The sequence below is a fragment of the Cydia fagiglandana genome, chromosome 11 (genome assembly GCF_963556715.1).
Source record: "Cydia fagiglandana chromosome 11, ilCydFagi1.1, whole genome shotgun sequence".
NCBI lineage: Eukaryota > Metazoa > Arthropoda > Insecta > Lepidoptera > Tortricidae > Cydia > Cydia fagiglandana.
This window is the reverse complement of record NC_085942.1, coordinates 18,941,557-18,964,166: the sequence shown is the minus strand read 5'-3', so window position 1 is coordinate 18,964,166 and position 22,610 is coordinate 18,941,557. Positions and strand designations below refer to the sequence as shown.

The 22,610-nt window shown below is 37.5% G+C and overlaps 1 protein-coding gene and 1 non-coding gene across 2 annotated transcripts in view; both read right to left on the bottom strand.

Annotated features, from left to right (window-relative positions):
* Positions 1–22,610, bottom strand: part of LOC134669136 (tRNA dimethylallyltransferase) — a 310,456-nt gene that overhangs the window by 134,627 nt on the left and 153,219 nt on the right. The window lies entirely within an intron of this gene.
* On the bottom strand, positions 15,503–15,576 carry Trnat-agu (transfer RNA threonine (anticodon AGU)). Its single transcript has one exon. It is a non-coding gene; the product is annotated as a tRNA-Thr (tRNA).

The following is a 22,610-nucleotide window of genomic DNA, read 5'->3' as shown; positions in this document are numbered from 1 at the left end:
ATTCTTACCTATACCTATATTTTATATTTGTACACGTGTGTTTTAAAAAAATACAAACAAAACACCAATTTATGGCAAAGTCTCTTCCAATCTGCACAAATTTACTAAACACATCTTAACGCATATTAAAATTATTAGCTCATTAAAATTATATAATAAATATGAATAATATATGAGAGTATGGAATAAGGTATGTATAATACGATTAAGTACCTACTTATGACACGCATTTTAATTGTAATTCGTGCATTTATTTTCTTAATAATATTTTGTTTATTTTTTTTTCTTAATATAATCTTCGTGAAGTAAAGCTATTGATGAAGAATAGCATTAAACTGTGCAGTGAAACCAGTACTTATCTAAACAGCTTTAAAGAATTAAATTCCGTTTCACTCATTACATCATCTGACATCAATTCTGACTGAAATGGGGATGACCCCATTCGAAGTAGGCCTACAGATGACTGGGCCTACTTCGGGCCACATACGTAACGCACCTACAACCACGTAAGTTTACAAACCGTTGCTAGGCGCGCTTGATGTGAGCTACTGTTTCGAGTTCGAATACCGTAAACGCCCTAGTGTTTGACAGCCTTGGCTGTCAACTATTGGACAGTATCCAGCCTATTAGTAGGTTGGTATACGGGTTGACCGTTTAAGTTCCAAAGGAACTTTTACTATTGGGATCACCTATAACTTGTAAATGCATGTAATATGTCAGGAGTATAGTTTTTTTTATGGATCCCATCATCGTTATAACGAATGTACTTACCCTTACCATGTGTCAAATACCTAATAACTTTTATCAAGAAAAGAACTAACTTCACAAAATAGTTTGCATATGCCATCATTTTATTAACCGACTTCCATTTCATAGAAGGAGGAGGTTCTGTATTCGGTTGTGGCTATTTTTTTTTTTTCTATGTACGTTCACCGATTACTCCGACATCCGTAGTCCGATTTGAGTAATTCTTTTTTTGTTTGAAAGGAGCTACCTCCGAGTTGGTCCCATTTTAATTTGGTTCTGTTCTGATGATGGGATCCAAGAGGAATTGAGGGAACTCCTCAATTTTTAAAGGCACATGTATGGTGATTTGGGTGTTTTCTTAAGCAACTCGAGCATTTTCTCCCGAAAATCACCACTTTGATGAAGTGGACCTGATGATGATGATTGTTTTGATGATAATGATGATGATTTTTTAAATGTAGTGTTCAGCGATTACTCCGGCACCTGTGATCCGATTTGAGTAATTCTTTTTTTGTTTGGAAGGAGTTACCTCCAAGGTGTTTCCGTATTATTTTTGGTTCTGGTCTGATGATGGAATCCATGAGGAATTGAGGGAACTCCTCAGTTTTTAAAGGCACGTGTAAAGTGATTTCGGTGTTTTCTAAAGTAACTCGAGCATTTGCTTCCAATACCGTTAATTTGATGTAGTGCAAGTGTAGCCTTACCACGAGTTTGACATTGACATATTCGCTAAGTTAGCGACGCTAACGTCTTCCTAACTTACTTTCTATGCATCTCGCTCGCACTAATATGCCAGTACGAGCGAGATGCAAAGAAAGTAAGTTACACACGCTAGCGAATAAATCAATGTCAAACTCTTGGTAAGCTGGTAAGGCTACTGATCGGGGTTTAGGGTTAGGAGTTAAGGGGTCGGGGAATGGCGGTTGAAGGGCTGCTGGTTCGAGGGGTTCATGGATCAGGGGTTGATGCGTTGTGAGGTAGAGTGAGCGGGGGGTTGAGGGATTGGGCCAGTGGTGGGGCGGAGGATGGATTTAGTGTAGTGACAGGAATTATAATTTCCCAGACGGACTCGAGAAAATTCCTGATTACATATTTATTAAAGTAGGTAGGTACACGAATTTAGTGTTAATCATGATGTTGTTTTTCATTCATGCGTCGCGCTCTTAACAATGCGTTAAAACTAAAAATGGAAAAATAAAAACTTTTTGCAAAAAAAAGAAAACCGACTTCAAAAAGGATGAAATAAAATATTATCCTTTTTAAGTCTATGCGTTACCAACTGATATGTTTGAAGTCGGTGCCAAGCCAAGTAGTAACAATACCCGTCAAAAATAATCAGCTTTATGACTATAAATCCCATTAGAACTGTACTAATAACTATTATAAATGTGTAAGTCATTCTGTCTGCCTCTTTGTCGCCTTTTCATGGCTAAACAACTGAACCGTTTTAGGTGAAATTTGGCAAGAACGTAAATTCCTTGAATTGTTTTATATTTTGAAATGTAGTCCTCTGAATAAGGGACGGACGGGAAATAGCTCAGTCCCAATCCCACGCTTGCGTGCCGACAAACATGGTACTGTACCAAGAAGGTTTGATCGTGTGTTCTGAGGTGTGTTGTTAGGTACAGTCGACGTCAAATATATGTTTATACTTTTGCACCTTACTCCTTTGTAATAAGACGAAAAGTGTAAAGATATTTTTAACGTCGACTGTATCTACAGAAAGTATGTTCATTGTCGTCGTGTAAGGCAATCCAACGTACATCCTTATCGAATCGCACCAAAATCATGGTATGCTTTAAAAGTTGGCTTGGCACCGACTTCAAACATATCAGTTGGTAACGCATAGACTTAAAAAGGATAATATTTTATTTCATCCTTTTTGAAGTCGGTTTTCTTTTTTTTGCAAAAAGTTTTTATGGTTTTTATCAGCATTTTCCCTATTATGTAGGTGTGAAGATAATATTTGAAGAGTTCTGCCAATTTCTCCAGGATTTGATCATCAAATCCCGACTTGATGACAATGGGAGGAGCTGTGAAATATACCCTTTCAAACAAGTAAGAATTTCTATCCCGCCATCTACGAGAAATCACTGAACACACATTAAAAAAAAAAAGATACCGGCGACTTTTACAACGCCCTCTTTCGAAATTTTAAAGGCAAATAACTCTTTAAATCGTACGGATAATTCTGATGGATAACAACAATGGACAGTTCTAACAGAAACGGGGTCATCAGTAGGCCTACTTCAGGGCCACAGGTAACCCACCACCACGAAAACTTTTACTGATCTTCAATGAGCCTTATAACTTAGCCATAAGGTATAAAACCAATTAACCATGGTTACCTTACCCGTTGCTAGGCGCGAAACTTCAGCCCAACACACAAGGCCCATTTCGAAATGTGTTAAAGTCTATATAAATATTCAAATAGTTTGCTTATGGGACCGATTCAACCTTAGGCTGTGGAATTTTGAACTTTATTTCAACGACATAAGGTACCATAGTAATGGTTAGTTTTAGTGATGTTAGTGCAAGGTGACCAGGCCGTTTTATAAATGCCTATAAATGTTATAACAATTGGTTAAGTGATCTTGACCTTCATATGGGACCGAACTGAATCCTTAATGATAGATTTGATGAAACTTGAAAAGATTAGTGTTTGTGTAATATAAGTTGTTTGTATATATGTATTATGTTCTATGTCCCATATCATAAGTTCAGCATTCTGTAAAACAGTTTCTGAGTAAAGCGCTTGTAAAAATGTACAGACCAACATCTAGGTCTTAGCGAGCTGATTGTTGTGTTTGTTGTTGTTGTTGTTGTTGTTGTTGTTGTCCTAAGGCACCCCAGAGGTGCAAAGGGCCTTCACAAGCTCGCGCCACGCCTTCCTATCTTCAGCGACCGTTCTGGCCTCGCTCCTGCTCGACCCGACCGCTCGTAGTTCATTTGTGACGGACCGCTGCCAAGAGACACTCTCACTCACTCACTCTCTCTCTCTCCACTACACTCTACACTCTTGTGTTTGTATCTTCAAAAACTTTACATCCAACAATAACAACACTGCCCTGCTCACCCCCGCAGTGCACTACTTTCGCGTTCACATCAGGCCAATCCGGAAAATTGCGAGTTACCTCTGGATGAGATTAGCTCAGGACCGGGACAAGTGGCGTACTAGAAAAAAGGCCTATGCTCAGCAGTGGGCGATAAAGGGCTGATATGATGATGATGATTAGGCCAGCCGGAGAGCAGCTGATTAAATATGTGGTGGGGAAGGCCCCGAAATATTAGACAGGCTGATGGCTATTTACTGTCTTAACAGCCGTTTATTGCAACCATGGTACAGTATACTCGTAGATGTCAAATATAATATATGTACAATGTCTCACATGGACCCTGTAAGGGCACATGCTCTTCGTCAGCCAGTGCGTTCAAATTTTACTCGTATTGGTTCCGATGTAGTGCATAGTTTTTGTCCATCGTATTTTCTCGGAAACATTCGTATGTCATGCTACATCAGTCAAGAGACTGACTGAAATAGCAAGACACCTTCGTACGGTTCCGTGAAAATACGATGGAAATTAATTGTGCACTACATCTGTATCGTTCTGGCCTCTCCAATGCCTCACTCTTCTGCCCCGATGTGAAACCAGCATTATCAGAATTCGAACACGATAGACAGCCCCAATATATATTTAATAACTGGCTGGATAAATACCTAATCTTGCCCAGAAGTGACGCATAAATTGGATCATAAAAACACCGGATCATATCAGGTTGTAGCGAATAGTGGCCATCAATGAGCAAGACCGGCTAGAATTACAATACGCGTAGGTACTCTCACGTGCTATGCATACATTAATATTCCACGTGACGACAATGCCGATATTTAGCCATTCACAACGGCGGTCTCAGTCAAGTCCATTGACATAACCAAAGACAGGTAATTAAGAAAAACTGTCAATCTTCATACCCACACTAGTCACCATACCTGTGCTAATCCGGGGCAGGAATACTTTACTAAAGTGATGTAGCAAAATATATTATTTAATAAACAAAAAAATATATTGATGTTACTTTACTGTCAGAATCTAGAATAATCTAGATCATCAGATAACCTCTTAAATAATAGTAATCGTGGATTTTCAGTGAGCACATGTATAAATATATGGACATTTTATTTATCGACATGTAATCCCTAGAACGTGCCCCGAGTTATTGAAAATATGTACTGTAATGCCATTGTTAGCTCTGCTGAGCCACGCTAGGCGATTCGCTCTTACTTTACGCAATGTGTCGAGTGAAATTAAGGTTAACAAAGAACTCGGCTTACGTGCACCAGCCTTTATGAATAAGCAATAACAGTATATAAATAACGTGACAGGTTTAGATATTTAGATGATAATAATGACTTTACATGTTTGCCAACTATAGTCACTGCAATCCCTGGGCTACCCTTTGCTCAGTAGTCTATACTATTACCAGTCTTTTCAATGCACGTGTCTCTACGGCCTTCGCGTTTCGTCTATTCGCGAAACCTCTTGAATATATTATATTTCATCTGCATGTCCGTCTGTTCGGCCTCGGCTAGTTTAATAAAACGCTATCTATATTAATCTTTATGATTATGACGAACGTGTGTACTGTGTATGGTTTGTTACCCAACCCTAATAAGTCGAAGTAAAACTTTGCAGTAAGTAGGGCAGAGAAAACTTAAACACACCAAAATACAAGCCTAAAAAACGGCCAGGATCGTGCCGGAACACACATAATGGAGGGCACTGTCTGTCTATTATCGTATGAAGGCACAGTCATCTGCAGTAATATGTTACACAACTAAGGCCGCAAAAATATCTGACACGATCTTATTTGTAGAGCCATAAGAACGTGTCACATATTTTTGCGGCCTTCGAAGAGTAACATATTATTGCAGGTTACTGCACCTTCATACGATAAAAAGTCATACAAGCAAAGCGACACTTGCGTCGTTTTAAATAAGATAAGTGTTTTGGAAAAACTCGTATGTATGTTCGTTTTTTTTAGCATTAGAAAGAAATCCGCAGAAGCAAGCGTGCAGATTTTATCAGGTTCGTTAATTGTTAATAATTATTGAATTATCTAATGTAGCATGGTCAATACATATAATTTACTTCAAATTGTTACCGCTAAAAGTGCCAGATTTAGAACCACAAGCAAACTTCTGCAAAGTTCTTTCTAATGCTAATAAAAACGGACTATATATACGATAGAGTCTGGCTAGCCAAAAATTGTTGACAGATATTTCGTTGTTGTATCACCAATTGTCTATGATTTAGAAAAAAGCTAAAAATCAGTTGTCAATTTATATCATTCATTTAAATTGTTTGCGGTTTATAAGGGGATTATTTTAAATAATATTAATAATTTCTATACTGAGTGAGGTTCGCAAACTATAATATAAGCTCGTAAATAATTACGACAATGTGTCGACGTGTAGCGTTGTATAACGAAAAACTGCATTGTTTACAACTCCTAAACAAATTAGGAGGTTGGCGCTCTAAAAATATTTTGATACTTAGTATTTTGTATATTTGGCATAGTAGTTATGTATTTTTTGGTGATGAATTAATATTACGGTATTATCGAGCTAGATCTTATTACACTTTATTTCATTTTTCGCCTTGTTACAATGGTGTATGGTGAGAAAGTGTTAACATATATGTGTTTATCGTTCACTGTACTTTGCATAGTGGTAGAAATTATGTGAGCTGACTTTGAGTGCACGTCAACGTATATTTTACTTATATTCTGAGGTACCCTACGTGTGGACAAAAGAAAATCCAGTATCAAAACTATAATTCCTACTACACAAAGTGTGACCAGCCCAAGATTTTTTGAATTTCCCGCCAAACGTTTGTGTAAAATTTCAGAAGCCAAACTCTATGTACCCATAGATAGATAATTACCCCATTTTTCTTTTGATTGACAGAATATGATACGAGTTTTTTTTCAAAGTAGTGCCGATAATATTATTGGCACTACTTTGAAAAAAAAATCTTTAGTCCATCGCTCTATCTATATGATAGATAAGCAAAACCCGAGGGCACAACTAGGTAAATATCCCAACGTTGTATGCAAATGTCCGCGTACGCCCCGCGAATGTCTATGTACTTAATGTACATAAATAATACGTAGGAACGTGTATATTAATCGGACACGTATTGGGCAGGAAGGGAACAAGGTTACCGGGTTATGGGTGGTAAATATTTAGGTACAAAATAACAATTTTAAAAACAAATTTCAATAATAGATAACCAGAAATGTAGCTAGCAGTATTTAGAGCTACTACACTGAGAGAAAAGTACAACAAAAATACACTTAGAATTACAAAAATAAACTTAATCCGGGGACAAGGAGAGTTAACTAATAGGAACAAATTGACTTTTGTAATTTATAACACTTGGCGCTGGCTAGCCAGTTCCTTTGCTTGAACTTGGCTTGACACGCTGCCGCGTGTCTAGATTAGTTCTTGCAATTTCTATTATCTTTTTGTTGAAATTATATTTGGGATTACTGAGCTGTTTGTAGAAATAAATAAACTTTACAGAAATAGTGAAACGTCCATAATTATTACTGAAACTTCATTTTTTCCCCCAGTATGTACAGAACTGTTTTTTAATTCCTGGTGATGATTTTTCTCTCAGTGTATGGGATAAAATAAATGTAATATTAATAGCGTTAACCAATCTAGCTTACAATGGCATATACTCCGAAAAAGATACATCGATATATCTATCCAATCTTCAGCTTTTTATTTCAATCACAGAAATCTGTAGTAATAAAAGTCTAACTTATAAATTAAGTTTTTCAGTGTTCTTACACAAAAAAGTAACATCTTTAAGTAACAAACAGGAATCACCTACTCCTTTACTAAATCTACATGAAAACAGCTACATAAAGGATCCATTAATATCACCGCTTTGTTTCCTCAGCTAAAAGCCTAAATGTGCCAGCGGAACTCTAAATACTTGCACCAATTAAGCACACCTTGGGTTCCGTTATACAGGTTGGAGCTTTATTGAGACAACTTACTAAAATGACCTAAAAAAAGGTTAACTTAATTTGTATATCTAGAAAAACGTATGGTCTCTGAAAATTTAAAATTTTACAGGGGGTAAAATATCGTGCAAATGAATGTAATTATACGAATGAACTACATAGTTTATAAATTAATATTCAAATTACACATTCTTATTTTAGGATTTCTAGGAAATCCTTATAACAATTTTAATAACAAAACTTCCGTGAGACACAGACATATTAAATATATAGCGCGCGTTTTTCGACTTAAAATACGTGAGTGACCCGTTCTTAATATATTTAATCCTTATAACACTTAGGTAGTGTACTTACCATATCGTTCATAGTCGACGACGGTAATTTTATTAATTCTTTCACCTTTTGCAAATAACAATTAACGTGATGGACAATACAAAATATCTAAATAAGAAATTATTCAGCCAAATACGCAATAAAGCTGACAAAAGATAGGGAACTTCATCCGCTGACATAAAAGCTTAGCTAAGGTAGCTTTATGACTCGGTCCATTTAAGATTGTAGTCATAATTTTAAAATGTTGCGAGCCAAATGTGGAGATATGACACTTTGGCTCCGTATACAACGCACCCTGTACGACATGAATTTGTAGGCATTAGAGGAATGCAAAGCTTTCACTGCTTCGTTATAACGAGCTACAATTTTGTCTGTGGTACAAGTTTTAAGCTTATCATACCGAGTCTAGTTAAAAATTAAAGCACAGAACTACAGTGAAAAAAACTTGTTCTTTGCAGATGAAGATTTTCTCTTCTTATTAAATGTTTCTTTATACTAATTTATTCCAGTTATCAAATAGTTTTTAGGGTTCCGTACCCAAGGGTAAAACGGGACCCTATATTACTAAGACTCCGCTGTCCGTCTGTCCGTCCGTCTGTCTGTCTGTCAACAGGCTGTAATTCATGAACCGATAGCTACGCAGTTGAAATTTTCACAGATGATGTATAATTTATGTTGCTGCTATAACAACAAATACTTAAAAACAGATTGTAATAAATATTTAAGTGGGGCTCCCACACAACAAACGTGATTTTATTGCCGTTTTTTGCGTAATGGTATGGAACCCTTCGTGCGCGATTCCGACTCGCACTTGGCCGGTTTTATTCTTTCATTGAAAAATTTGTTATCTGTAATTCGATTACCTACCAGTCTATTTTTTATAGTACTTCTGCGACATTAATGTTGTGTTGAAAAGAAGCTTAAATATGTCGCGGCGGCCGATCGTAAGATCAGGCAGATCGTAATGTTCCTGTGTGTATTGACGATAGTCACATTAATCCAATATATAGGTAGGATAGGTTCGTTAGGTTGCTTTAGATGCCCGAAGGGCAAACTGCCCAGAAATAGGTGCCCCGCGTAGCGGGGCTCCGTCGACTCAGGGTACGAGTCAAAGATTTTCACGTTTCACGATATGCCTAGGAATTTCAAGATATGCCTGATCTTACGATCGGCCGCCGACATGTATATTGGGGTCAAATTTTCCAAGCTAGATAAGACCAACATCCCATTATTCGACTCAGCTGAAACTTCACAATCATATCTAATTTGTGTGTCAATGCAATTATTATAGTACCATTGAGCTCATCTGGATCTGGACATAGGGGGTGTATTTAGGTTTGTTATAATTGTCTCGACTAGTATTAATTGCCTGTTGAAAGAAAAGTACAGTCAGCCTTAAAAGCTTGTATCAAAATTATTTTCAGTGCTTGGATAAAAATCTGAAAATCTCTATATATCTTGCATTTTGTGCCTTAAAGCGCGCACGCAATAATGCTCGCGTCAGTAAACCGAGGCGAGTTATAAAATGTTTGACGCGCGCCGACAGTCCGAGCAGGTGTCGCGGTGTCCATATTGCCAGGGAGCTTTGGGACAGTATTTTTGTTGTCTTTCTGTCTACATTTTGCTCTAGTTATATCAAGTAAGATACTCTACACACGACAATATAACACGAGCCATATTGGAGCCATAACATTTTCCTGAGTGATTTGGTCATGAGGCTCTATAGAGAAGCCGGACAGGGGACGGGTGACATCGGTAGCGGGACCATAAGTATTTATAGGTAATGGTCGTCGTTATATTGCTAATGCCAGAGCCACCGTTACGTTAGCCACAAGCAGCAGCAGTTGCTGCAGCAATACTGCTGTAGCGGAAAACGAGTAGTGATATCTGATCTCACAGTCAAATTCCTTGATTTTAATATGAGTGTAGGAGTTGAATGTTCTAACACTTCTAACTGCGACAGCCATGCGCGTCTGTAGTTGCAATAAGAATTTCCGTGAGATTTAAAAGCCTTTCGGTTCTCCGTATAACTTCCGATTTTGTGCTTCCTCCGGTCAGTTGTAAAGGAAGGTGTCAAAGTCGTCTCGCCGTCTCCTCCTGGGCCTACCCCGCCCACGCTTCTTTACCGGCATCCACTTGGTGGCTATGTTAACCCACCTATCCGGATGCATGCGATAGACGCGGCCGGCACAGTCCTATTTGAGCTTGGTAGTTTTTTTGCCAACCCGCATTGAATTAATAAATAAAATATTTCTAATTTACCTTAGGAATACGTGAAACATGGTGACCCCAGTTTTAAAGCTCACCGCACCGCTGCCTCGCGTTAGACGCACTTCCATCCTACCCCCGCCCATCCCCATTAGACCCGCTTCTCCCTACTCTCCCCATACAAATTTCGATTCAAGCAAACAATCTCGAAGCTCAAGTTATAGTGGTTTAGTTAATGTGTTTCCAAAATTTGTTGTCACTAAAGGAAAAAAGGCGTATGTGCCAATAGAATGTATGAGATGTATGTTTTTTTGGTTCTCAGGTATAGGAATTATGCTTGATAATACACAACACGGCAGTTTATGAGTTTTTGTAAATAATTGACGTGAGAAAAAGCCCCAAATTAGGCGATTTTTGGATTCACGTTGAAATGTACAGTCGACGTCAAAGATATGTTTACACTTTTGCACCTTACTCCTTTGTTATAAGGCGAAAAATGTAAATACCTTATTGACATCGAAGTATGAACCCTAAAAGTTATAAGTACATTTAACTGTTTTTCGAGCTTTTAAGTGTATTTGACTTGAAAATGTAAATCTCCTTTGGTCAATTTGGACATGGTTTTGTAATTAATATTATTCCAAACATTCTACATTATAGATCTTCTGTAGCCCTTTTAGAGGACCATTCTCTGAGATTATGTCTGCGGTTGCCGCTAATTGCCACGACTCTTTTCATAAATTTGTATGGGTCGCGGCAATTAGGCAGCTGACATATTTTTTGACAAGGACCGAAGAAAGGTTTGAAATGCGTGTGATTTGTATGAAATTCTTAAAACACTATAAATTGCGTAGATTTTTTCAGATTTTCCTTTAATATAAAAAATGTACGATGTAGATGTATCTGCTTGGCAATAATAAGTTTTATAATAAACTATTATTTGCAGTCATTCTATAAATTTTGTTAACTTTGCGCTTATATGTGACGTTTCACTGCAAAAGGTACCTTATGGCGGCCAGCGCTTACGTCGCATAGCGCCGCAATAATATTGGAGCGGCGTTAATAATAGCGTAAGCGCCAACCGCCACGCCATAAGGTACCTTTACCCGTGGGACGTCACATATAATCGAAAATTAAACAATATTAGTTGGCAATAATTTGTACTTATTTATGTCACCATCGAACAAACTTCTTGTAGAATACGCTACGTGTTTTCTTTAACGCCAACCGGTCAACTTTAATGATAACATAGCCATCTATCCGAACGTTCGTTATGTCACTAGTTGTCAAAAGATAACGTCGAATGCCGCTGTACATGTTTGTAAGTGGGGAAACGTATACTTACCAAATTATCGTAAATTATAGTGGATTATTGTCTAACGTGAAGATTTATGGTAGTTTTTAAAGGATAATTAATCATCATATTATCATGTATTGTGTGTCTAATTAACATGAAGATATTTAAAAAGCCACGATTACAAGAACATATTTCACAATCTATAGGTAGCTACATAAATATTTCGTTTGACTTTTTATCTGCGTAATTAATAACAATTAGAAATATGGTATTTCAGTCATCAGAACCCCTAATAGTATAAATTTCATTCGATACCTAGCATGAGATTTGTCTATTTTTGTATGTGATTTTGAACAGCGCGCCAAGCGGGACGTTTTGAAAACTTAAAATTTCATACAAAATGATACTTCGCAAACACGTAAGTCCGTCACGCTATACCGGTATGTTAAAAGCCCATGGGTTTACCGGTATGTTTATCGATAACATATGTTATCGGCTACGACCGTAGCTCAGCGGTGAATGTGTTAAAGACAATTTAGACAATCATTTCGTTCCAACCAAACACCAAACTGCCGTATTCGAGCTTCAAGATATTCACAAGAGACGACACGTACTAGATCCATTCTAGATACGTTATAGTTTAGATATCAACTCCACACACACAGCCAATGTCACTTTTGCATTAGATAGAGTAAGATATCTATTAGATGTGAATTGGACCTCAAAGTCATATCCTGTGGAAATCGTTCAAGAGTAATCTCCAGGATCGCGCAAATGTCAAATTTGACAGGCTAGATAAACATATTGTTATCGTATCTTGGTGATGTCGAAAAGATATCTAATAGATGTCTATTTCAAAATCCGAATCGGGCCCAAAACCTTTAACTTTTTGCCGTAAGGCACAACGACACATGCAACATTAAAACTTTTAATTCTTATTACAACTCATACAAGATAAAACTAAAAAAAAATGTAAAACAACTTCTTTTAAAAGCGTAGCCAATTAGCGCTCGCTTTCGTTTATTAATTTAATTAATAAAACATTAATAACGTTGTTTCATGGTCGAGCGACGCGCGGCGAAGATTTTGATAAGTGTTAATTAAGGGTTGGTGTTCACCTCACTGACAGAGCTTTCGACTCATGCGCACTAATATTATACAGGGTGTGTCTGACCATGGGGCTTTAAATCCAGGGCTCGATTCTACTCGCTAAACTGAGCTACTTTTATTATGGCACCAACCCTGAAATCCCGTAAATATTTTTCACCGTTTCATACATTTTGGCTGATCAGTTATCGACGTTTTCTATGGAAAAGTCAAAAAAAATTCCCCGATTTTAGGGTTGGTCCCATAGTAAAAGTAGCTCAGATTAGCGAGTAAAATCAAGCCCTGGATTTAAAGCCCGATGGTCAGACACAGACTGTATATTATGTTATCTTCAACTACTCATAAATATCTGGGAGACCAAGCTTTGCTCTGAAAACATATAATAACTCAAAAATGCTCGTTTTCTCAGAGATACGACCTAGCTAGATCGATTGTTCGCCCCCGAAAACCCCCATATAGCATATTTCATCGAAATCGTTACAGCAGTTTCCGAGATCACCGAAATTAAATATAAGTACATAAAATATTTCTATTCTATTCTATTCTACATATAAATACAAGAATTGCTCGTTTGACGGTATAAGATTTGAATAGTATTTATATCATCTATTAAAAGAAATTGGTATAAAAAAAAAACATTAAAAAAATCTACTGTTTTTTATGGTGGTATAGGTTCAGAGAACGAGAAGAGTTTTTGAAAAATAGTTATTACCGCTTTTTTAGATCACAACACATTACGGTTGCCAAAAATTTAGGCCTTAGGGTCACCCCACATCTAGCGTCTTTCGAGCGTCGGCGTCTACAACTCTATGGCCGCTACTCGACGCAACGTCGACGCAACGTCGACGCAACTGCGCAGCGACGTCATTTTCCATAGCGCTGACCAGACGCCGACGCTCGAAAGACGCTAGATGTGGGGTGGCCCTAAGGCCAGTGGATAACGATAGGCTTCAGATACGTATAGTAAGGATTTCAAAGTCCCAAGTATACTGGTTAGTTCAAGTATACTACTCTTTCCTTTTGTATAATATAAATACAGTCCAAGATTGTACTATTGATAGCACGCCAGTTCCAATTTTTGATGGTGATAACCTGGTAAGAAGAAGAAGAAGAAGAAGAAGAAAATAAATTTATTCAGGACGCTTACAGTATTGCTTAAAACTAATACAAAACTTTTATAAGTATAAAACATAAACGTCACTGAATAGGTCTCCCCTCAGCTTAATGACAAGTTACCTTTCAGGTATCTTGACGGTGGTCTTCCGTGGAGACCTGTCCAAGCGATCGCGTCAGCACGTAAACTTAACTAACATTGGTTAAACTAAATCGAGATCAGAACTAAAATCACAAATAAATATTACTTCAATTTGACCTATTAAGTATATATAATGTACGGCTTATTTAATAACATATTTGTAAGACTTAGAATTTATAAAACTATTTGTATAAACTATTGCATTAAATCATTCACTGAACTAAACTTATGATTATGACAGACAAAATTGAAAGATCAGAGATTGGCACTTAGGCGTGATCTACTCTTAGAGCAGATTTCTGCAAATTCAAAATATACTTTTTGTATTTTACTTTAAAAGACAAAATAGAGTGAGAGTTTCTTATGGGCGGCGGTATGTTGTTCCAGCATTTCGCAACGCAAGGGAGTGTTTAGTGGGACTCGCTTTCGGTTCGTTTTATAAACCCACACTCGTACTTTAATGCCTTTCATTATGTAGCTGTCACACAAACTAGGCATTAAAATCGATTCAGGAGTTTCGAACGTTAAATGCAATCATGTTACGAAATAAGTAGACAAATAAATATTTAATCAGGTCTACACTACACTGTGCGCGTAACTACATTTAGTAAGTGTGTAAGTTAATGTACATATATGTTTTTAGTTTAATGTACCTACCTCTTTATACTTGTAACACCCAGACATCGTACGGTCAGCCAAGAAAGCTTGGTCTACCACTTTTCGACTCTATCATCTGATTGATAGAGTCTAAAAGTGGTAGAACTGGTAGACCACTTTCTTGGCTGACTGTACATTTTCCAGCATTTTTGGTGCAGCGGAGTGGTAATGGTAACGTGTTAACGGAATTGGTATAAATAATTACAACCCTAATGATTAATTAACGTTAATTTAATTACGTTAATATTAACCTTCATTTATGATACTTAATTCAGAATCTTTGATTCATCTGACATGAATGAATCATTATGCAAAAAGCTTACGATGAAGTACAACTAAATCAGTATAGGTACAATAATAATAGGTTTACAAGTGAACGGTAGCCATTGTACTGAAGCTTTCTAGCCGGAGGATGATCCTTTGTGGCGGGGCCCTGACATTTACATGTTGCCCCGAACGGCCACTTTACGCGGATTTCCTCAACCGCGTGAACTTACTTATCTAAATTTAGGATCTTAATTATATTACATTAAACCGCGAAAGATTGTTTTGCAAGCTTCATCCAGTTATTCGATTATTATCGTTTATTTTACCATATACCTACCATTATTCATTTATAGAGAGAATATCCAGGAATTTGGCGGAAAACCCACAATTTTATACTAAGTACTTACATATATTAGTTTTCAAACAAAACATGTATGTAAACCACAATACTTTTTTGAGTAATGCATTAATACAATAAATCAAATAAAAGGGTAATAAAGTTTTCTATTCATATTTTTCTACACCAAATACATATAAAAATAAAATCGTGAATTAAAGAAAAAAATAAAAAAAAGCAAAACGAAATCCACCATAGGCCCCGACGAGATTCGAACTCGTGATCTCCTGTTTACTAGACAGGCGCTTTAACCAACTAAGCCACGGCGCCGCTTGGACAGTGCGGCGAAATTGTGTATCAGTTAGCTAGAGCACGAGCGCGCGTTGTATCATCTCGTCCTTTTCATATCAAAGGACTGTCTTACGGTTAATGTAATAGGGTAGTTTTTAGGCTGAACATAGTTATTGGTTGTCAATAAGGAGATGCAAATTACAAGGCGCGCTTGTAGATAACTGATGTTTTAATTGTTTATTCTGATAATGTCTCATTAAAAAAGTACTTACGTACTTATAATAACTGCAGGGAGTTTACGTTTAGGGAGGGCTATAAATAAATATGATCGCAGTATATTCTTTCCCGGAAATTGACCAAGACTAACAGTTTCGTCTTTGAAGATCTGAGGGGCTTGCGCGAAAATCGAAAATTCGCTTCAAATGGAAATCACTCCATTTTCCGTGAAGGTGGACTCTCTGTTTGAGTTTGAGTGTTTGTGTTTTGTTTGTGTGTGTTTGTTTTGCGTTTGTCTGTTTCGTAACTCCAAATTTTGCCAGAACTCAAATAGAAAGTAAAATTAAAGGAGTGTACAGGTTTTTAAAGGCAACGAGCATGTAACACCTCTGGAGTTGCAGGCGTCCATAGGGGCTGTCCTGTGGGGCTGTGCCTGTGTATAAATTACGTCATCGATTTTACACCCCCCCCCCCCACCCTTCCCCCTAAAATCATCCAAAAATCATGCTTCGAATGACCCTGTTTCCTCCTACGTCATGCTACCATCATCCGATGTCCAGCCCCCCCACCCCCAAATTTGAAATGACGTATTTTTGAATAGCCGCATAGACTACGGCGCCTGCTTACCATCAAGCGGGCCGTATGCATGTTTGCCACCGACGCGTAAAAAAGATTAGCGATTACACAACGTGTTTAAACGCAAATATGAGTGTTCGCATGTCCTTGGCCGTGGTGGCTGACCCCGCGAGGCTGACGCATTTATGATATACACTTCCGTTCAAGTCGGCCCTTAGCTACCTATAGTACAGTCGCCATCAGTTATATCGGAGCGGCCAAGGTGCTCACAAATATCTGAACACGCCTCTATTGTCAGGGCGTTAGAGTGCGTGTTCAGATATGTGAACACCTTGGCCGCTCCGATATATCTGATGGCGGCTGTACTTACCTACTTTAGATACTTGGGCTACGAGTATAGAATATTCATTGTGAGCAGTACATTGACGTTACTCAATAAATGAATAAAAAACGACCAAGGGCATGTTCCACACATAAAGGGTTCCGTACTTCCGTTCTCTTCGTACACTGAGAGAAAAATCATCACCAGGAATTAAAAAACAGTTCTGTACTGGGGGAAAAAATGAATTTTTAGTAATAATTATGGACGTTTCACTATTTCTGTAAAGTTTATTCATTTCTCCAAACAGCTCAGTAATCCCAAATATAATTTCAACAAACAGATAATAGAAATTGCAAGAACTAATAGGAATTGCAAAAGTCAATTTGTTCCTATTAGTTAACTCTCCTTGTCCCCGCGGATTAAGTTTATTTTTGTAATTCTAAGTGTATTTTTGTTGTACTTTTCTCTCAGTGTACGATATAAAAAGCCATACCAGCAAAAACTATGTAGGTATACCTACTTACTTTTAGTAAGAACAGAAGTTTTATAAAAAAACTCACTAATAGGTACCTTAATGTACATTTAAAAAGACTAAGGGCCCGATTCTGATTTTGAAATAGACATCTAACATCTATTACTTAGACACCAAGATACGATAACGATATGTTTAAGATCTAACCTGTCAAATTTGACATTTGCGCGATTCTGGTTCTGCACGACTCTTGAACGATTTCCACAGGATATGACTTAGAGATCCAATTCACATCTAATAGATATCTTACTCTATCTAACGTAAAAGTGACATTAGTTGCCCGAATTGCGCTGCAAAAGAGAACTAGTTGATATCTAAAATATAACGTAAGTATATAGAATTGATCTAGTACGTGTCGTCTCTTGTCAATATCTTGCAGTTCGAATGCGGCAGATTGTCACAGGTTGATATTTACTGATTTTATCTTCACTTTAATTACCTACTTACATGTAATGTAAGTATGGAGTGTCCCCTTTAAAGAAATAACGTTTAACATTTTAAGTTCTAATTTTACTAGCGACTTACAAAAATATATCTATGTCACAATTGTCACCCTGTTTTTAATCTTCCCAATAAAGCCTCCGTGGGTCTTTAATTTTTCAAGATGTTTGAAAAAACACACTTTTTTGAATTCACTCATATGCCCAGAAGATGAGTATACTTAAACAAAAAAGTAATTAATGGGTATCACATTTTCACACCACACATGTCTTGCCGAGTGATACGGCTGCTATTCCAAACGCTTACCAAGCACGCGCGAGTATGATAGCTCAGAAAACCATCATAAGAACTCTCATACATTTTATAGGGAACTTGAGATGCTGCATATACTGGTTAGCAAAAAACCGTGACTGTGTAAGCGATGAGAATGCAGCGGCGTTATACGAACGTTACCCGTTCATGAATGAGCCGTCCTTGACAGGGACTCAATGAATTGTCTTGTTATGACTAAGTATACGATGCAAATTCAACCTTAAAATATAACCACAAGATTGATTATAGAATGACGGTATCCTGTAGTTGTAATATAAAACTTATGACTCAGGTAATTTGGTTTAAAATTGTTTGTAAAGTGTCTTCTTCTTTAAAATTTGTGGAATTAAGCGTGAAATATAAAATTATAAATATTGAAATTTAAACCTTAGAGCTTCGTGATAAAGTTTGAAATGGATTTGTAGAATTTTAAAGTACTTTTGTAAATATGTATGTTTAACTGATTAGTTCCCTAATGTATATATGGATTTTATTTAATTTGGAATCATTAAGCGTTTGTCGTCTGTCAAGTTTTTGCGCATATTAAAAACCGGTTAATGTTAAATAAATTAGCATATTTAATAGTTAATTATGTACGGGTAGGTGTGTCAATGAGCGATATCGCCCTTTTGAGGTACATTTTTGGTTGACATTATCAATTTACGTCAATCATTATAGTCAATAATTTAATGATTAACTAATTATACAATTTCCGTGAATGATAATGATATTATTATCGTTTTGTCAAATGTCAACGCCCTCAAATTAACTGATTAGTTTGTTAGCGATATTTCAGTTTTTTTTAAATAGGTAGTTATATAATATAACCTTCCTCAACATTGCCCTTCATGCCAATAATTTCCTGGCTTGATAATATACAGTGATTCATAACTACCTTTTCAACCAGCTATAGATAAACTAACCTACTACTATGTTTAGATTTTTCTTTCAGGGCCAAACAGAAAACTGTGTTATGTCTTTCCTGTAGACATACACAAGAGTCAAGGGTAATAACGGTTAATTTTCTTATTTAACCCTTATCCACGTGAAAAGGTCCTCCTTTTATTTAGAGAACTATGATAAAATCATTACTTACATGCCCACAAGCTGTGAACTATTGCCCACAGGAGAGAAAACTAGTGTGTTCGCGCGAACTGTAAATTTTTTCTCCTGTTAACAGCTTTTGGACATGTAAGTAATGATTTTATCATACTCGTAGTTCTCTAAATAAAAGGAGGACCTTCACGTGGATGAGGGTTAAATAAGAAAATTAACCTTTATAGCCCTTAACTCTTGTGGATGTCTACAGGAAAGACGTAACACAGAAAACGCGCATTTATTAGTTTTTATATGTTTTTCGAGCAAAGCTCTGCTCCCACATATTGTTATATTATTTAATTCCTGTGGTTCCTACATTTGCCTATAGGCAAGACAGGTATGCCTAATTTTAATTCACCTTCGCAATGGGAAAACCCACCCCCTCCATCCCTGTGCGTGACTCAATCCCTTGGAACATTTTATTCTCAGCATTATGACTCATTCAGTATTTCTGACCTTTGATTAGTCAGCGTATGTATCCAAAATTTGGAATAAATGATTCAGAATATGATTGTATTCATAACCTATGAGTCAATGTTTAAAAAAAAACCTACAGCTTTTTCGGATTACGTGTCCTAAGAGTGCCAGATGGAATTATTACGAAGCCTCCGCTGTTAGGCTGTCACAGGCCGTTGCAGTTGCAGCTGGGTGCCTAGCCAAGATGCCAATCGTTCGCTCCGTAACGATACGGATACGATACGGTAACCTCTCTCTATCACTCTTCTAGAGAGAGAATTGTCTCGATGAGCAGTAGATGATGTTGGAAGAAAGGTGACAGTCAGCGATAAAACCTTTTGTATAAAAAATGAAGCTGTGGCAAAAATCTCATTCTTTTTCTGGGAACTCTTAATAGCTGATCAGATTTTTTCGATTCAATGTGATTTCGTTTATGAGCCCCTTAATGGATTTTGTCCATTATGAAGGACATCTTATAAATATGACCACATCATTATTTCTAGAAACGCTAGCACAAATCTTGTAAGACGCCTGGCTTATTATAGGTATACTTTTCGCTCAAATACGAGTATGTCTTAGATGTGAATTGAACCAAGTTTTATGAAAAAAATAAGCACGGGATAAGAAGACCTTAAGGTAATAAGATTTGTAAATCACACTGTAAGTATTTAACTATGTAACTCCTCAAAAGTATTTTTCAACGTAAAAATATTAAGTAGGTACATATATTTTTATATAGAATAAGGTACTACAGTGGTGCATCGTTCCCACGCCCAATGCCCGTAGTGTACGATAACGATGGACCGATAGCAGAAAAAATAAAATAAAAAGCATTTTATTACATAATATTCGTTACCTTTCTACTTAACCGAAGTCCGTTTAGAAACGTTAAGAAACGGAAGTCCGTTTCTTATTTTTCTTCAGCGTAAGATTTTGATTATTTAATTAAAACCTTGACTTACATTAACACACTTTTTTTTACTTTTACTTGTAAGGAAACATTGTTTGCAAATGTATTTGTAGGTATGTTTCGTTAGATTTATTTAAAAATAATATTGGAAACTTTTGAAGCGGTCCCAAGTCTCAAGACGAGACGGTTAGGAGCATTTCAAACATATCTTGAAACTATTGCATTAGTTTAATGGCTCCTCTACACGATAGGCCAACGCCGGCCACTCCAATGGACGCATTTATGCGTTAGAGGGAGCAAGTGATATTGCTATCTCATTCTACCGCATGGCTGCGTTCCTTGGAGTGGCCGGCGTTGGCCCATCGTGTCGAGGAGCCATAATAATCACATCACACAACTTTTTCTTATCTTCCTCGCGTTGTCCCGGCGGCATTTTTACCAAGGCTCATGGAAGTCTGGGTTCGCTTGATTACATACATGAAACTACTTTCTAACTCAAAATGAAGGATATTCATACTAAATTATCTAAGAAAAAAAACAGAAATTATTATTACAGCTCAAGTGGGATTGGGCGGGACATATCTGTCGGATGCACCCGGACAGATGGGCCAAAATAGCGACCGAATGGGCACCGCAGATCACCCGAGGCAGAGGCAGACCAAAGCTGTGACGAGTAGCGAAAGACAGGGGAGGCCTTTGACCATCAGTGAGACACAATATAGGCAAAAAAAAATAATCTTGTACCTCATTTTAAGCAACAGAGGTCACGTTAGACCTAAATTTAATGTGAGGGGTTTCAATAGACATTAAAATGGAGATATTTTGCTGACCGTCCGTAATCACACAGTATTGCGTGTCCGCAACAATCAGCATTAACTTTCAGTTTATGCGACTTCGCGGCCGTGGACTGAATCCACTCCCGCGCACCCACCACACACAAGCCAATCTCAACCTTACCACACTGACATAAGGTACCTACACGATATTGTGATGAAAAAACTGCAATTATTGCCGTTGACACACGTTGTCATCGTAATTGTATGTTAAATGATAGGATTTGCGAGGTTAATGATTTTATTGAGAAAAAAAACGCAAAGTAGAAGGTTGCACTGCACTACTGAAAATCATATTTTTTAAAGCGATACATAAGTTACATAGCTACCTATCATTCATTGGGATAACTTCGAAGGCGGGGTAAGTTTGAATATAGCTAATGTCTAATAAACTAGAAGCACTTCACGCTTTAGCAACACTTTACTGCAGCGGTCGGCAACAAGCGGCCCGCGGGCCACATGCGGCCCGCGAACCTCTCGCTTGCGGCCCGCGAGTCTCGATCCCTGGCTATTTTGTATGGTATATTGACAAACGACAATGTCTGCTAAAGTCACAAATATTACCAAAGTGCGGCCCGCGTCAACTTCGTTAACTACTATGTGGCCATTGGCTGCTAAAAGGTTGCCGACCGCTGCTTTACTGCAACGATTATCAGCACATCTTGCTTACTGTTGCCTGTTGCTACAATATAAAGTGCTTCTAGTAGATTGTATTACCAAATTTTCTGAATTACTAAAAAGGTTAGTATTCCACCTGTCCAATTTTTTGTCCAATGTCATTGCGTCTCACGTTACTCTCTCGTTAAGCAAAATATATAGACGATGGACGATACATGCGGATAAAGAAATTGTACAGATGGATATACCTACCTCCTCCTCCTTAGTCGTACACTCTTGCCAGAGTGGTCGTGGTTATGGGTTGTCCTTTTCTATGTTTATTGTGGCTGTTGCGATACTCCTCCATCTCTCTCTGTTTGTGGCACCTACCACTCTCACATAAAAAAACATGGGTTCCTCCTGAGCACACTCCTATCTTAAGTTAGTTAAAACTAGTATACAATAAGGAGAAACTTTTTTTTTTTGCTAGCCTATTAAGGTGTCCCACTGCTGGGCAAAGGCCTCTCCCCTTGTCTTCCACGACTCCAGACACAGCGCCTGCTCTGGCCAGTTACTGAGAAAGGTGTCTAGGTCATCCCGCCATCTCCGTCTGGGCCTGCCGCGTCCGCGCTCTCCTTCTGGCATCCACTTGGTAGCCACACTAAGGAGAAACTATTATTAAGAAATTAGGTCGACTGAGTCGACTCCCAACAGACTTTCAAAGTAGGTGCTCTGCATATTTCTCAAATTATCTGAGCTAGACATCTTCGTAGAGATAAT